This window comes from Alligator sinensis, unplaced genomic scaffold (assembly GCF_000455745.1).
Source record: "Alligator sinensis unplaced genomic scaffold, ASM45574v1 scaffold360_3, whole genome shotgun sequence".
NCBI lineage: Eukaryota > Metazoa > Chordata > Crocodylia > Alligatoridae > Alligator > Alligator sinensis.
Window position 1 is genome coordinate 1,582,984 of NW_005841977.1, and position 15,897 is coordinate 1,598,880.

The window sequence follows — 15,897 nt, forward strand, 5'->3', positions numbered from 1 at the left end:
CCCGGCTGCGGGGCGAGCCCCGCGCCTCTGCCCGCGCCCTGCTGCGGGAGGTCCGCGGAGGCCCCTGGCCGCACAACAGCGCTTCCCAGCCCGGGCTGCGGGGCCGCCCCGCTCCCGCCTGGCCCCTTATCCCCCTGCAATCCGCCCCAGCTTATCCCCGAGGGGCCCGATCCCGAGCAGCCTGCTGTCATCTGAACGCCCATCCCTTTGTGGCGCGGGCGGGAGCAGCCGTGCTGGTCTAAGGACAGAGGCAGGCAGGGCTCGCGGAGCAGATGCGGTATCTGGTATTACACGGTTGGCTGGTCCAATAAAAGAGATCACCTTGACTCGGAGAACCTGGCCATCCCGTGAGGACCCTGGTTTCCGGCTCCCAACAGCATCAGCAACGGGGACAGCCTTTGTGAAGGACAGCAGGGTGGCGCTGGCCGGGGGGTGCAGGCACTCGCTCTCCCAGGGGAAACCGAGCCCTGCTTCTTCCCTGGTTATTTCTCTCTCAAGCAGCCATTCTTACCCTGGGAGAAAAAGCCTGGCCATGAGGATGGTTGTGGTTTCTCCTGGGAGAGCCGCCACTGCTGGGAGGAACTGAACGCCTGTTACCAGGCCTATTACAAGGCCCGTCTGTAGGAGGTGAGGGACAGCAGCATGGGCGACTGGTGCCTCCCGAGTCGGGGGTGGGGGGCACTTGCCCCCCCAGCAGCCAGTCAGCAACTGAGGGGGGTCCCCCTGCAACCAATCTCACGGACTGGGTGGGGGTCTCCCTGCGGCCAATCCCTCTGACCCGCAAGTGGCAGCAGCGTGCCACTGCCACTTCCAGATCAGCACAATCAGCTGCGGGGGGCCCACGGGGATTTCTTCTCCTGGCGCCCCCACTCCCTGGCCGGCACTCTCAGGGGGAGCACCAGCGCTGTCTCCTGCTCCCCCCCCCCCCAGGACCACTGGCTGTCAGAGGGTGCACCAGTGCTCTCAGGGGGTGCATGTTCACCCCCGTGCACCTCCTACGCATCGCCACTGGACAGCAGGGCACTGTCTGAGCAGCAGAGGAGGTGAAAGCAACCTGGACTGGAAGCGGAAGTGGGTGACTTGGGGCTTTCCTTTGCTGCCCAAGTTCAGAGATTTGAGATTTGTTTTCTAAAACTCCCATGCATTTTAAGGATCTGAGAGAATAGGCGCAATAAGGAAAGTACCATTTAAAAGAGGTGATCAACACCTCTTTCCTGGGTCAGTCCCCAGGAAAGCTGCTCTGCCAAAGGCATCTTGCACACCCCAGTCGAGCAGGGGCGGGCAGCAGAGCCGTACTGGGAGGATATGATCACCCTGTCTGGGGCTGCCATGGACACACATTCCAAGAGCACGGCTGTAGTTTGTGGAGCCCGTCTGCAGAGTGGCTGGGCTTTAATTTGTAGTTATAAATAAACCTGCTGTGCACTTGATCCCACTGCTGAAGATGATCGCTCCTTTCTGATCTGGGAGGAGCATCTCTGGACTGGAAGGGAGGGATGACTTTGATGTAAATGCAGTTGATGTAGCCAGGGCTAGTGGGTGCAATAGTGACTAGCATAGTGGGGTCTTGGCCCAGGGCTGCGGGTCCTAGGGACAATGGTAACAGTAATAAATAGGAGGAAGAGCTGCCCAAAGGGTCACTTCTGTTTGGTAAGGTGAGAACACTCTGAAGTCCAGGAGTTCAGTCAAACAATGCCCGAGTCTCAGCCCTGCGTTAGCACTAGGCAGACTCTGAAGGGCGAAGAGTTCCTCTTCCCCTATGTGAAAGGATGGGTGGTGTTTCCTCAGTGGAAATGTGTATGGGATATTTTCTCATTGGGAGTTGCTCAGTGTTTAGAGATGAGTGCCCATTTCCAGTGGGGGGTGGTGTTTGAGAGGGGAAGGCAGCTGCTCTTTGCCTCGCTAACTGACCCAGTCATCTCTCTGCTGCCCAGCCCTCTGGTTTACAGGCCTGCCATGGCTGTTGAAGAGACTTGCAGGTGAGGTCTGCATGATGCTGAGCCCGTTGCTAACTGTTCGTCTTTTGGCTGGTCTGACTAGAAACCAGGACTTGGATACTTTCTTCCCAGCTCTGCCACTAATTTTGTCTCCTTTCTCTGCCTCAGTTGTACCTGTAATGTGGGGGTGATACCAGCCTAGCAGAGAAGAGGGGTTTTGAGGTACACGTAGTTAACAAACGGCTGTCCCTGTCGCCCTGTGCACGCAGCCCTTTGATGTGGTCCTGTGAAGCCAGGACCAGCACTTCACACAAGCAGTGTCTGAGTCCTGCTCCCCTGCCAAGCAAGCCCTGTGCAATCCTGTTCCCCTGACATGCTGCAGGGACCCTGGGACTCATCAACACTCACGTTCCTGGGACCAGCAGAGCATCAAACTACAGGGCTGAAGTACAAAGCTGTCAACAGTAGCCCCTGCTCCTGGGTGTCCATTCAGAGACGCTTTCAGTCTGGAATAGACTGGCCTGGGCTAGCCCCTTGGCTGGTGCACCCCTGGAAATCCAGGACAGGCTCTCAACAGAGCAAAATGGGATATCCACATGTAAAACAGCAGGCAAGAGACAGCTCCTGGAGAGCGGGGCAGAGTGGGGATTGACACTTACTTTAGCTGTAGCTTGTGTAAGAATAGCAGGATCTGTTTACCCCCAGTCTACCCATTCTGCATAGCCTCATTCTCCGAATAAGGGCTGGGGCTCGCTTGTGTTGAGAGCTGCTTTGCTGCCTCTTTCCTAGGTGCCTTCTATGGTAACTCACACAACAGTCATGCTCTCTGCTTGTAATGTTTATAATAAATCGCTGTTGGCACCCGGACTGCTCCACGCGAATGTAAACGTCTTGCTGTCCCTCCGTTTATCATGCAGAGGCTCTGGGAACCCTCTGTGTGTTCTCTGGTTTATGGAATAAGCACCAACAATTAAAGGGAAACCTTAGGCATGTACCAGGGGCCCCTCGCCTACTTGCAAAGTTTGGTAGAGGGAAGTCACATCCCACCTCCAATACTTCCTAGACTCTGACCTTTATCTGCATCTGGTGTGGCTTTGATACTACATGTGACCAGGCCTTTGTCTTTGCTTAATACTTATCTGGTTCTTGGCCCCTGTTAGGCCTCTTTTCACTGCATTAAATGCTTCTGGTGATGCAAATGGCAGAACATTTCTGTCCCCAGCAATGGTGCAGCCCTCCCATCCGCTCCTGTGATCTCTTGAGCAGTGGAACTTGAACTGTTGCACTGGCTTTCTGTGAGAGTTTATTTCCTGTGCATGCGTGATGGTTTGTGAATGCCAAATCATACATGAGTGATGTGAAGAGAGAGCCTTTTAGTTCAGTTGCTTGTGCTGGTCTGCCTCTCATTAATGTGGGCATTAGGTTAAACAACTAAGAATAAAGCCTTGATTGGACCCACTGGTTCTTGCCATTGCTTGCTCTATGGTGACCTTTTGCTTCTCTTAAATACCAGTCTTCAGGCCAAATTCATCCATGGCTTAAACCTACTGAAGCTAGGGGAGATGCACAAGGGATAAATTTGGCTCTACTCACCACAGGAATGAGAAGATATTGGGGGGGGTGGGAGGGAGGGACCCTGAATCATACTTGATTTGCTGCCTAAAACTCTGCTACAGGAATCCCAGCCTCTACTAGAATGCGCCCAGTGGAAGGGTGTGAGGAGAGGGCAAGGGTGGGGAGAAATACAGGATCATCCCAGCTGTTATTCTCCAAGGCAAATGGAGAGCTCTCCCCCACATTGCAGCCATTCTTTCCCCTGGAAACTGAGCTGCTGCAGTTCTAACAGGAATATAAGGCAACACTTTTTTATAGCTCAGTGTAAAACGGAGAACAAGTACTGAAGACCTTCCTTTGGGTGATCTTCCTTTATCCCATGTGGCTATCTCCATTTTCAGAGTGTCATCCTGGGGAGCAACAATTACAGGGTAATGTAACGGTAAAAAAGCAGAGGCAGTGAGTGAGGCCCAGGTACAAAACCCCAGAAGCTTTGTCCTCAGACAGACCCCTCCTGCTAGTCTTGAACCTTTGTAGATGGGCTCCTTTTCCATCCCCATACAATATGGGTACTTGGTTTTCTTCTCCCATATGAGATGGTGCAGGAGAGCCATAGCAGTCAGACACGCAACCCTGCTCAGCTACTCTCAGAAGCAGGACGTTTGGGACTGTGCACATGGGGGTTTCCATTTCCAGCCCATTTCAGGTTAAAACAAACTCCCGTGGTGCTAGTGATGGGGTGCCTTCCCTGGCACCTCAGTCTGGATGTTTGGTACCTGAACCATCTACACAGGGCAGTCACATGGGAAGGGAATGACCAGGATGAGCAGACCTAGCAATTGATATCTTCCTCCTTTTCACCTTCACCAGGCCTCCTGTTGCTCCTGGGCCGTCCTGCATTGCATGTGGTGGGGAAAGTACACCTGTTTCCAGAGTTTGCTGTAACCTGGAAATGCCGCTTTCCAGAGCAAGCGCTCTGGTAGCTTTGAGGCCTCAAGCTCTCCGTTGGTCAGCAGCAACAGGCAATGATGTAAGCCCAGCTACTGTCACCTGGAGCTAGATGGGGAAACTGATTTTTCATCCTGTAGAAACTGCTGAGATTCATGGTCCCATAATTTTGCCTTTTCCCCCCTCAAATGTATAATTATTGTAAGTGAAACATTTTGTATAGAAATAAATGGAAATTGAGGGTTGTTGGAGTGAATCTTGAAATTAGAATTTTTTTTTAAAAGCCAAGATTTTTGTCCTCCAGCAGGATTGTTTTCATGCAGAAATAATCCTGAAAGCAAAACTGCAGTGGGCTAACCCTTAGGAGCAGAGGGCCAAAATAACACTTCTTGTTCTATAGCAAGCCAGTGCCTCTGACCTGGCTGCTGCTGCAGCACATGCAAACTTCCTCTCACCTCGCCCCCACCCACCTCACTACTGAATCACTGCAGAAGCCCCCTGCCACTGAATCGCTGCTGATATCCAGGCTTTGCAGGTCAAATATAATTTGTCCTTGGGCCAGTTTGGCTGGTATCTTCTAAAATGCTGGTATGTTCTGATAATCAGAATAAAGCTAACTACCTTTCTCTGACAATGAGGAACCAGTGGAGTCAGCTAGAAGCATAGATGCATCTTGGAGTTTCATTAGAAAGGAAGGTTATATTGGTATGTGGATTTTTCCCTCAACTTTTGAATCATTAAAGTTTCAGTAAAACTTAACCCACTGAATGTAATAAGACAAAACATGACAACCTCCTATTGCAAGGGGCTCAGATGCCATTGCTGGTGTTTTCCAAGTGTTGTTTAATGTATGGGTCATGGAATGGGATGGAGATATGTCTAGGCTGGAAATGAGTCAGGAATAAAACCTGCCCAAAGATCTGTTTTAATTCCTGCTTTCCAAGCTGACTACTTACTGTGTGCTGAAATTAAACATGGAGATGACAAAAGGATCTGGGCTTTTACAGAAGGTGACTGATGTAGCTGATGACTAATCGGCCCCCTCCATATGTAGCTGAGGTTGTCAGGTTTTATCTTGGTTAATGTTTTAAGTGGATTTTTCCTCTGACCCCTCCAGAACAGGAAGGGTTAAGCTGATAGGAAATGCTGTCACAACCGTGGCCTTGGTGCTGCACCTGATTCTCCCGATGGTGCTCAGCAATGGGCGGAAACGGAAGGGCTGGTCTCAGCTGAGAAAATACCCTTATCCTGCTCTCAGCTGGGCTGGAAGGAGCCAGCTAGGAGCACACTTCACTACACACAGCATCCTGTCCCTGCGCACAGGAGTCTGGGCAGGAGTATCTCCTTACTCCACAGCTGTCCCAGGCACAGGAGTCTGGTTTTTTTGTGCCCCTGATTGAAAGTCAGTGTTTATTCTCACAACTGTCCGTTGCCAGGGGCTGGAGTGCAACCCCTGCACATTCCTCAAGGCAACCTGTCTGTACCCTGCTCCTCAAAGCACGTGGGGGGAACTCGGGGTGGCCCTTGGGCCCTACTGACTTTGCTAATGAACCTGATGCTGGAAGCACATGCCTGCTGTATGTCACATGAACAGGGGCTGTTTGAGGGGGTTACTGCTTCCTACTCAGTTTAGAAAAGCAGATGCCACTGCTGGGGAGGGCGACTGAGCCACAGCCACTCGTGCTTCTCAGCAGGGTCCTCATCTCATCACTTATTTCTTTATGCAGGCTGCTGCATGCAGAGCATGGCATGTACAGTCCCCCTTGCTCCCTCTGCTTTCTCGAGATCTAGTTTAGAACTGTCCTATGTGATTCTTGAAGCTTGTCATAGGCTTTCTCCCACTGACCTCAAGGACTAGATCTTGCTTTTGGCTTCTGATAACCCCCTTTCTGTCTGTTTATCAGCTCTGCAGCTCATAAAATATGGAAAAACCTCCCTTGTATTCCCTTTGTATCATGATACTACCTCACCTGAAACACCCTTGTCCCCTGTGTCATTATTTTCCCTTTCCTCTGCTATTGCTCTGTGCCGTTGGATTACAAATTCTCTGCATTCTAGGGATGCCCTCTGGGCAGGATGGCCACCAAGACAGTTGTTTGTGTTACATGCAAGAGAGATGGATATGGGCCATCGTGCATGGTTCTGAGTGGTTTTTGGCTGTTACTAACTCAGCGGGAGCTGAATCTCTAGCTCAGCAATTCTCAACCAAAGTGCCGTGGCACCCTGGGATGTCTTGAGATCCTTTTAAGAGGTGCCACACAATGTTAGGAGTGTTGAGTTTAAAATGTCATTCACAACATAAACTCAGAGATTTCAAGTAGAAATCCATAGCTGTGGACTATTTCTGAGTACTTCACAACAGAAAAACTTCTCTATTATTTTTTGTAGGCAAAAAAGAGTGAAAACTAAGAGCTGGCCTTTTCCAAGTAGTCTAAAAAAGGAGCCTTGAGTCTAAAAAGTCTGAGAACTACTGCTCTAGGTCTTCACAGAGGATATTCAGGCTGTATAGCAGGGGTAGACAACTGCTGGCACAGGTGCCAGAGCATGGCATGCAAAGACATTTTGTTTGGTACACATGCCTCAGGGTGGATAGCAGGGAAGAGGCAGGGGCTGCGCTGCCACAACAGGGATTGTGCCCCTCACGGCTCCAGCACCATCCACCGCTGGCATGCCAACATCTTACAAACCGAGGTTGAGGGTGTTTTTGGCACTCTACCCCAAAAATGTTGCCAACCCATGCCCTATAGGATTTGTAGAGATGTACCCTCTGGAGACCCACCCACCTTTGCAACTTCCTAGCCACAGAGGCCATGTCCTTGTCTCTGCATAGGGCAGCAGTAGGCAATGCCACAGAGCCATCTGTAGTGCTTGCTGGAGTGCTGAGTACGCAGATTTTCCACCACAATGAATGCAATTGGCCATAATAATAGCTGTCTTGAACCTCGGGCTTTGTGGGTAGGGCATAGTGGAGACAAAGGACTTCAGGAAGGTGACTTAGCAAAGACCCAGCAGTGTGTTTTGGATGCTCTCCCAACACTGTGTTAATAGCTCTGGTTTGTCTCTGTGCATTAGGAAGGGTTGGCTGGGGGGAAAGCCTTCCTGCTTTTGCATCCAGGCTCTCGCAGTGCCTGTAGAGATGATTTGCTTGTTTCTATGAGCAAATCGCTACCTTCCATGGCCCAGCTTGGGTCACAGATGTTGGTGCCAGAATGGATCTCTTAGCTCCAACTCTATAGCATGTTCTTCTGAATAGCACACAGAGTGCTCCTTTTGGGGTAAGCATCCCCGTATCTCTGCATGAGCACCAGTAATTAGGACAACTGTACGGTTCCCTAGCATAAATATTGTGCATACACATCCTTGCCTCAATTTTTCCATCTTTAGCTTGAGGATAGTGATACTGAATATGATATCTCATTAGTTGGTGAATTTCCAGTGCTTTGAAAGGGGTGTACTTGGTAGCCGTGTTGGTCTGAGACAAAAAGACATACAACCCCCCCTAGAACTCTTAGTTCCAAAATGATACCTTTTATTAGACCAATTGGAAAATTGCAAGGAAGTTGTCCTTTTCTGCAAGCTTTCAGGATCAAAGTCCCTTTGTCAGGCTCTGGGGAAAGTATAGATGGTACAAGATGGTAAAAAGTCCCCATAGGTAGGAAATAACATTCTCATGGATCCAGAGGGACAACCTTCCATCTTCAGCTCCCTCTGTGCAAAAATGAAGTTTATTTTCGGCCTATGGGGACTTTTTACCATCTTGTACCATCTATTCTAGGTGGTGTTGGTTCTAGGTGGTGTTGGTTTTTTTGCAGTGCTTTGAAAGGTATAAATAGCCTATCCCTGCCTCATGATGCTGTTCCTATTTGTGTTTGTCCTTTGCCTCCCTGAGGGGTGTTAGACCATCTCTTCTGTCTGTTCGGCTGCAGTTTCCCAAAGGAGACCTTTGAAGCCATTTTGTCTGTGGGTTTTATTCATGAGCTGTTGATATCATGTTGTTACCCAAAACCAACGCCAATCTGAGAAAGAGAATCCCAGCGCAGGAAATGCATTGCCTGTAGCAGGAGGGCAGCTTTAGCTGTGGGTTTGAAAAGCCCTCTAAAGAAAGGCAAGGGTGGGCAGGGAGCCTGACTCTTGGCGTTGACTTCCCCTTCCAGATCTCTGCTGCTGGCCCTGGGGTCCCAGAAACCCTTATCTCCTTGTCTCTTATCTACTGGGATGGCCATGTGCTGAAGCCAGGCCAACTTGCTGCTTTCTACACACTGCAGAGTTTGTTTTGAAGAGACCGACACCAAATTTTTTTTGGGGGGGGGGGGCATGGAGGGGAAGCCTCCTCTGAGTTCAGAGTAATCCAAACACTCTCTCCTTTGGTCTTAAAGTTTGTTTTAGACATTACTCAGCAGGGCTGGACCCTGCCTAGCTATTCCTTTAAAAGGGCATCTCAATCCTCTGTCTTCATTCATTATTTAAAACTTCCTAGTCTGTTTGGAAGTGAGCTGCTGCTGTTACACACCCAGATCTCTGATCTCCATTGTACCAGGCTTGTGCTGGAGTGACGCTGCTGACTTCAAAAGGCCATGGTAGTATAGATGAGACTGGAATTTGGCCTGTAATTAAACAAAGCAAAAAGACCTGGCCACATCTGTTTCTTCAGTAGCTATAGAATGAAGGACCACAGTAAAAATCCATTGTGCGCTACAGACTCAGACCATGTTTGTAACTGGGTTAAGGAACAACCAGATTTGTTGAGTAGCTCTATCTGTATCTGAAAGGTTGGATGTGTTAAGAGGGACAAAGCAAAGGGTGTCATGGGAACTGATCAATATTGGACAATTCAGAGTTCCTGGAGCTACCTGCAGCACTGTGCCTCTGCCAGGGTCTTGCACAGCTGGTGAGCTGGCCTGTTCTGCCTTGCACAGTGGGCCAGAAGCTCCAGGGGCCAGGGATGCCAGCGCTGCTTGTGAATACAAGCCACAGTCGCAGTGTCTTTGCTTTGTTTTTGTTTTGCTCAGCCAAAAAAAAAACCAACAACCCAAACCTCCATCCTGGGCAGACCCCTGACAGCTGCAGCTTTTCAGTTTCAGGAGAGTCCAAATTTGTTTTGGGTTAGCAGGAGCAAACCACAGAAGGCATTTTAGAGATTCTTTTCAGAAACTGTTACGACCAGTCTCTGGAGCTTCCTCATCCTCAGAGTTCAAGGCCCTTAACACAAAGCACAGCATTAAAAACCCCTCTACAGCAGCAGTAGCAGCAGCCTCCTTGTGTAACCAGCTGTGTGGCAGAGTGGTGGGAAGTTAATTTTTAAAATCCCGTTCAGTTACTGGCAGTGATGCTGTGGGTTTAAATGTCTTGTTAATCATCATGTGGACATGTCGTGCCTTGCACTGTGCAGCTCTTATACAGTGAGAATATACTGAAGGTGACAAGCCTCCAATGACTGGGGCATGGACTAGATAACACTACAGGCTTTTGTGAGACCTCCTGTATTTTTACATGAGATTAACTGTAAATTGCAGAACAGCTACTATTAATTTCAGCCTCTTTTTTTTTTTTTTTTTTAAGTTGTGTATGTGTGTTTGGATCCTGTCTGTCGGTTTGTGATACTCATGCCTAATGCTGAAAGCCCTGACAAGTACAACGAGGCTTTACCTAACACAGGGGTGTCAAACTCACTGGGTCCTGCGAGCTGGGTTAATGGCACAGAGCTGGTCCATGGGCCAGCTGGGTTCATAGATCAACCCCACAGCACGTGGATCAGATTCAGTGTGCCACATGCTGTATGTGGGTCAACTCTGAGACCCATGGCCAGCACAGCAGGTTGGATGATAGTGCGCTGCAGGAGAGATGTGGCTTGTAGACCATACCTTTGACACCCCTTCCCTAATATGTTGTGACATGGCTGTAAAGTGTACAGTACTGTGCTTTCTGAACAGACACTGAAGCGCACAAAAGGAAGTGTAGCATCCGAGACCACAGACAGAGCCAAATGCAGAACTCGGCATGGAACCTAGTGATCCTAATTTAAGGCCCCCACTGCAAGTGCTGGACTGAAATTATTTCATTTGCTGAGTAGCCAGGATGTCTTATACATTCCTTATAGGGTTCCCTTGGTTCACTGCCCTCCTGGCTTCTATGTCTATCTGAACCATTCCCCTGTGTGCTTTTAAACTTCCCTTGGTCTGAGTAGGTACCAACCCTGGTCTCTTGACCATATTCATTAGCTCTTGGGACCAGTGCTGTCCTTCCAGGAGTTTCAGTTCTCCTTTTCCAGAGTTGCCATCTGGTTTACAGTTCACCTCTTCAGAGAGATGTGAGTAAAAGTGGAGATGCACAGGTTTCTGTAACGGTTTCAAAAACCTGTCATTTTTTTTACTTTAGCTGGGCAAACAATGCACAGCTTTGAACAAAATAACAGATGCCTACACACAGCTCTGTGCCTCAGGTCCCATGCCTCTCTCTTGAGTACCCTTTGGGCTTATGTCAGAGGTGGTAAGGATGCGGCGGTGTTCAGAAATCACTCAGAACCAAGGCATCTGGCAGAAGTCCACTAAATCCAGTGTTTAAAATCAAACAGAGCAGTATTGTGTAACACAAGCCTCCGCACAACACAGCAGCCAGCTCCAACGTTGCAACATTATACCAGCTCCAACAAGATAGTTTGCTGCATCTTCAGCCAAATATCCCAACTGCAAGATGAACATAGCACAGAATTTCTAGTGCCTGTAACAGCTACCTAACTAACAATGCTCAGTTAGTCTTGGAGGTGCCCTGCGTCGTTATTGTGTTCCAAATCACTCCCTTAAGAGCCTTTAATTATACGGTTCCCCACTCTCTTCCCTTGCCCACGTACACATGGCTTCTCTAAAATGTAGAGTCTGTGTCTGTCTCCATAGTTTCCTTCTGTGCTGTAAAATGGCTGGTAAGAGACCCTTTTCCAGGTAACCCCTTCATCTGCCTCTTTAGTTGACCTGCTGGTTAGTTAACACCCCCTGAACAGACACCCTAGGGGGTGACTAGTTACCATCCTGCTAGGGTCTGGACTTGAACAGCTGTTTTGCCCTTGCTGATACCCTTGCTCCATTTGAGGATCTACTGTTACTAGCTCTATGTGTGGTGCGGTGGATTTTGTTGTCTCCTGAAAGCAAACCTCAGCATAGCAACCAGGCATCGCATGCAAAATGGGAGCTACAGCCTGAGCCGTGGTCTCAAACTCCAACTGTCCAAAGCCCCATTTGCAAACGTGGATGGTCAGTCCCGACCCAGCATGCCACACACCCACCCCCTTCCCCACACACTCAGGGGCCGGGGGTGGGAGGGCAGTGGATCAGGAGTGAGGGGCACTGGGTCAGGATTGGCCATCAATGATTGCAAATGGGTCTTGGTACAAAAAAGGTTGAGAACCACTGCACTAGATAACAAGAGCCAGATAAACACAGGCAGAAACGGCAGCACCATTTCCAAAGGGCTCTGTTTACATGAGGTGAGCACAGACTCTATAAAAAGCACAGCGCTGAGGGGAAGGAACCTGGTGAGAGACCTTCCCTCTGCAGCATCCTCATCCGCTCCAGAGGAAGATGCAAGAAATGTTGGGGTGGAGTTTGAATCTCTTTGGTTAGAGCCATTGTTTATTTACTCTGCTGCAAGGGTAGCAATCTTCTCCTTCCGGGCTGCTTTGGGCCTGAAGCTTTTCAGCTTGTTTAAAATATAGCTGGAATATTTAAAGCTCCTCAATACATGAGTCCTTGGACCAAATGCATGCCTGACATACCTCCATAGGCTCATCAAAGCTCCAGCACTGCTTGTAGTCAAGTAAAGGTGGGATGAGGGACAGCTGAAGGTTTACTCCTGGAGCTGCAAATATTTGGCAGAATGTGCTTTGTGGGAGAAGATTTCCTGGGTTTAGTTCAGCCCTGCTAGAAGCAGAGACATCCCTAAAGTCAAGGGGAGCTTTTCCATCTGCTCTAACATACCAGATCTGCCTTGGGGCTCGTGTACAGGTTCCATCCATAAATGCATCGATTGAGTTAGTAAGTGACATAGCTAAAGAATAACGTACACCCACCGACAGATAACAGGGAGTGGTGCAGCCTTCCTTTCTGAGCCCTGCCAAAGCTGAGGACAGACTGGACAAATGCTTCTGAGCCACATAGCCATGGACTGTCAGGTAGCTGCAGCAAGAGCCTGGTCTTTCCAAAATCTCTCCAAATCTAGCCATACCAGGAAGGAGGCATTATGGGCTTAAGCTCATGCATTATTTCTTCCCTGTTTGTATAAGCTAACAGCACATCAAACAAACTTGGTTGTGCATGAGATGAAGAGCCAGATGGTCTCCCCAAGCTCATCAGGCACAGTTAGAACCTGACTATCCTTTCACTCCCACTGATGTAAGTCAGGAGGGACTCAGTAGAGCTGCGCTGCTCCACATCCAGTGTGTTCTGGCTCCTGGGTCAGCCAAAAGGCCACAAGTAGCCCGTCTTCACATTATTGTTTGGCCCTTCCTTTCTGTCCAGTTGGGGCTCTGACCTCGGCCATGCTGCTGGATGAGATGGGGATATGAAACCACGATGAAAATGTCTGGCTTTCAGAAGAGCAGTTGCTACCCTTATGAAAGCAAAATACTGTCAGCAGTGACTTATGTTCCTAAAGTAGATGGGGGATAAGGAAGGATCAGCAGCTCACTGCTAGCACAGTTGTCTTACTAATACTTCTGGCCCTCTCCTTTCTGCCCATCCCCTCCCCATTGACCTAGGATAGGACAAGGAGACAGTTGGCCCTTTCTGAAACCTGCAGGCTCCTTTGTGGTAAAAGAAGCTGAATGGAAATTAAATTGTGACCTAAAAACTGGGACTTTCCTGCCCTGCTCTCCTTTTTAAGTAATGGGGTCTCATGTTTATCTTCCAAAGCTGGTTATCAGATAAGGATATTAATCACCATGAAGTTACATTGACTAAAGCCCCAGGAGAGGCACATACATCCTTGCTTTGCCTTTTATGATCTCTGTTCATGGTGATGACTTTTAACCCTTTCTGAGAGGTGAAGCCAGCCTTTCTGTTCCTGGAATACCTCCCATTCAGGAAGATTGCAGAGCTTAGACTGCTGAATGCTGGGGAAAGGGAGGGGAAATTTTTAACTGAGACTGTTTACCAAGGCTTGAAACTCCTGGGTGGGTGATGGGAGAGCAGCGCATTGGCTCCTGTTCAGTAACTAGAAATGCCACTGTGTCTGGATCGAGGCTACACAAGGAGCAGACCTGCCTGATGGGCGCTCTTTCAGGGCAATCAGCTCCTGGTGCCTCAGTCCTAGGAGGAGCGTATCACAATATCCAGCACTCAAATGTTGAAAGGCTAGAAGAGTTCATCCTGTGGCCACTTCATGGTTTAATCTGTGAGAGCATGATACACTAGATGTGCATGAGACCCCTCAGATCTTCAGGTCTGGAGATATCAATAAGAGCTGATGTAGACTATTTAGGAGCTGGCTCTCTCTTCCTAGACCCTTTTAGTCCCAGTGTGTGCCAGGATGCTTTGCAAAGCACAATGCTGCTGAAACGCAGCCACATCTGGAGCAAAGGCTGGCAGCCAGAGTGCTCTGCCTTGTTGCCTGCTATCCATAAGGCTGAAGGCAGGGTAAATGTGCACCTTATAGACTAACTAAATAAGATAGATACAGGATACTCAAGTTGACTGTGTCAGAAGATCACTTCATCATCCATAAGGCTACCTGACCTCAGCTAAGCACAATGAAAAAATGTGAGGTGGGGGATTCTGAGAATCCCTCCTTCATCCACTGCCTCCAAATATGAGTCTGCTGCCATTTTCCTTTCCCCATCAGGTTGAGCATCTGGCCCTGCTAGGACATCATCCCCAGTCCAAAGGTCCCTGTTCCATCAGCATGTGACAATGGACCCTGCTGGAGGAGGAGGAGAGGTCAGGGAGGAAACTAAAGTTTCCAAGATTTGGCAGTGATTCTTTTGAGAGAACAGAGCAAACACAAAGGAACAATTCTGGGAGAGCTGAGCTTCCCCACCAGAGGGAATTTCCTGGTCAGATACAGCCTCTGTTTTCCATTTTTTTTTAATTATTTTTTTTCCCCTCACCTCCTTCCCCATTGAAAAGAAAGTAATTTGTGAATGGAAAAGGCCTCGGGAGCTAGCACAGTCCCTGATCAAACAGCTTCAGTGACTGCAGCCTTTAACAATGAATAAAAGCGGAAGGCAGAGCAAAGTGGCACCTCAGTGACTAACTCATTCAAAAAGGCACAAGCTTTCTTTCGTAAGCAACAGTCATCAGATGTTATTATGAAAGCCTGTGCCTTTCACAGTGAGCTACTAAGGTGCCACCCTGCCCTGCCTTCTGCCAGACTAACATGGCTGACTACCTCCCTACAAGGAATAAAGATCTTGAATGTGGGCTATGGCTAGGGTAAGGAGATAAGGAGTCCTTCCAGTGCAGTGCTTTACATTGCTGAGTCCAGATCTCTCACAGGCAGCCATGTCATAAAGGCATGTCACTGGCTTTTATGTTTGGCTGGAATGATCTAGTTGGGGGTGGTCCTGCTTTGACCAGGCGGTTGGACTAGATGACCTCCTGAGATACTTTCCAACACTAATTGTCTATGATTCTGTGATTCTTTGATAAAGTCCCTTTCATGAGTGGTGGTGGACAGGTCATTTTTGACCTGGAGGGATGTGGGCAGTGGAGTCCCCCAAGGCTTGGTCCTCGGGCCCGCACTATTCAATTTCTTTATTAGCGACTTGGACGAGAGGGTGAAAAGCACCCTGTTCAAATTCGCCGACGACACCAAGATTTGGGGCGAGGTGGGCACACTAGAAGGGAGGGACAGGATACAGCTGGACCTGGACAGGTTACAGGGGTGGGCGAATGAGAATAGGATGGGATTCAATACTGACAAGTGTAGGGTACTGCACTTGGGCAGTAAGAACCAGCAGCATACCTACAGGCTGGGGAACTCCCTTCTTGAAAGCACAGTGGCAGAAAGAGATCTTGGAGTCATTATCGATTCCAAAATGAACATGGGCCGTCAATGTGGGGATGCAGTCAGTAAGGCCAACCTCACCTTGTCATGCATCCACAGATGCATCACAAGCAGGGCCAAGGAGGTGATCCTCCCCCTCTATGCGGCACTGGTCAGGCCACAGTTGGAGTACTGCGTCCAGTTCTGGGCGCTGCACTTCAGGAGGGATGTGGCCAGCATCGAGAGGGTCCAGAGGAGGGCCACTAGCATGATCGGGGGCAGCAGGGCAGGCCCTATGAGGGGAGGCTGAGGGACCTGAACCTGTTCAGCCTTCACAAGAGAAGGCTGAGAGGAGACCTGGTGGCCATCTATAAACTTACTAGGGGAGGACCAGCGGGGAATGGGAGAGACCCTGTTTACCCGAGCGCCTCTTGGAGTAACAAGGAATAACGGTCGTAAGTTGCTTAAGAGCAGGTTCAGGCTGGAC